The 2,293-nt window shown below is 39.9% G+C and overlaps 1 protein-coding gene across 1 annotated transcript in view; it reads left to right on the top strand.

Moving 5' to 3' along the window:
- Nucleotides 1-865, top strand: part of MEIS1 (Meis homeobox 1) — a 130,895-nt gene extending 130,030 nt beyond the window's left edge. Inside the window, exon 12 of the mRNA XM_081101108.1 lies at nt 1-865. This exon is cut by the window's left edge and continues 700 nt beyond it. The gene's annotated coding sequence lies outside the window, so the exon portion shown is untranslated.
- The last annotated feature ends 1,428 nt before the right edge of the window (nt 866-2,293 follow it).

Genomic DNA, 2,293 nt, shown 5'->3' with positions numbered 1-2,293 from the left:
ATCACTATCAGGCAGAAGAATCTTTCTTCTCGCCTAGGATTTCAGCCATGCGCGTTCTCTCTCTCTCTCTCTCTCTCTCTCTCTCTCTCTCTCTCTCTCTCTCTCCCCCTCTCCCTCTCCCTCTCCCTCTCCCTCTCCCTCTCTCTCCTTCTCTCTAGCCTGGGGCTTGAATTTGCATGTCTAATTCATTTACTCACCATATTTGAATTGGCCTGAACAGATGTAAATCGGAAAGGATGGGAAAAACTGCAGTCATCAACAATGATTAATCAGCTGTTGCAGGCAGTGTCTTAAGGAGACTGGTAGGAGGAGGCATGGAAACCGAAAGGCCGTGTGTTTAGAAGCCTAATTGTCACATCAAGCATCATTGTCCCCATGCAACAACCACCACCTTATACATCACTTCCTGTTTTATGCAGCTCAAAAACATAGACTGAAGATTTATTTTTAATATGTTGACTTTATTTCTGAGCAAAGCATCGGTCATGTGTGTATTTTTCCATAGTCCCACCTTGGAGCATTTATGTAGACATTGTAAATAAATTTTGTGCAAAAAGGACTGGAAAAATGAACTGTATTATTGCAATTTTTTTTTGTAAAGGTAGCAGTTTGGTATGAGTTGGCATGCATACAAGATTTACTAAGTGGGATAAGCTAATTATACTTTTTGTTGTGGATAAACAAATGCTTGTTGATAGCTTTTTTCTATCAAGAAACCAAGGAGCTAATTATTAATAACAATCATTGCACACTGAGTCTTAGCGTTTCTGACGGAAACAGTTTGGATTGTATAATAACGCCAAGCCCAGTTGTAGTTGTTTGAGTGCAGTAATGAAATCTGAATCTAAAATAAAAACAAGATTATTTTTGTCATGCTGACTCCACTGCTTGAAAAATGTGTTTACTGCCCCCCCAAAAAAATTTTTGATGATCAATGCAGTAAATATAAAAATTAATTTTGGCTCCCTAAGATATATACGTATTTGAAAAATTTTAACTACAAAGTAAATTATTTAATAATAGTTACGGATTTCTTTAAGCTGACTTAATGAACTCCTAATATCAGCAAATTTAAGGCCTAAGGGCACTAACCTCACCGTAGACTCAGAGTACAAGCAACAGAATTACTCATCTAATATCAGTGAAATTATTCTTGCACATAATGGCAAACCAAGTACAGAGTTAAGTCTTTTACTAAGGATGTTACCTAGGATGAGCAGTAGATGTTTATTAGGAAATTAACGATGTGAATTGAAGAGGCCAGACTTCAAAATCTAATTTTTATAAATATGCTCTATGCTCTCATTGGATAAAACTGGTTATTAACTAATTTTCCAGAACAGCTGTACAGAATTTCTGCATGGCAGCCAGCTAAATGGTACAAAATAACATGTTTAAGCTGGAATAGCTTATAATTTTATTTAAATAAAATTGCTGCTATAAAAGTGCTTCCCAAAGCTAAGGAAAATGCACAAATATTTTAATTAAGGCAAATTCGTTTTTAAAAATCAGCCTTTAAGCAGAGATTGCTTTGTAAACAAAGGATGGGTTGGAGGAGAGCGCCTGAAACTCAAGTCTGACATTCAGGCCCGTGCCACTCTATAAACCCGCCCTGAACAATTCTATTTTCTATTGGAAAAGGGAAACCAGCTGTGGGTTGGCTTTACTAGGTGACGTGTGATTGACTGACTCACCTGCGGGAGCAGCAGTGCGCACTCTCACCTTTTGTTTATGGGGCCTTGTGTCTAAACACGTGGACGGGCGGATGGAGAGTCTGACTCAGCCTTCACAGCCCCCCCCCCTCCCCGCGCAGCGCCCTCCACTCCACCCCGCCCCCACCCCATATATGGAATTGTTTAAATTTCCCCTTTGGGCCCGGTGGCAATTCTTCTACATAAATAGTCCATATTAGTGAAATACTTCTCTTTTGATAGGTGGTTACTAGCCGTTAACAACCATTTATTTACTTTAAAAATTAATAACAAACTTTATAAACTAACCATCCATGGGCCCCTCCTCCCCAGTACATGCCTGGGTAAGTTGGGTATTTTCTGCCTTTCTTCTGGAGGAAGCTCTTGCCGGGTGGGGGAGGGAAAGGAACGGGAGGAGGTAGGGAGGGAAGGCAGAAGGAGAGAGAGAGAGAGAGAGAGAGAGAGAGAGAGAGAGAGAGAGAGAGAGAGAGAATGCGCGCAGAAGGTACACGTGAAGAGGAATTAGGGAATATGGAGGCTATGAAAATCAAGATCATTATTGTCCAGTGAATTAGAAAAATAATAAAACAAAGCTGTGTTCT

Source organism: Myotis nattereri (assembly GCF_964212035.1).
Source record: "Myotis nattereri genome assembly, chromosome: 10".
In the NCBI taxonomy this organism is placed as follows: Eukaryota; Metazoa; Chordata; class Mammalia; order Chiroptera; family Vespertilionidae; genus Myotis; species Myotis nattereri.
Note: the sequence above shows the minus strand (reverse complement) of the source record. Positions and strands in the feature narration are given on the sequence as shown.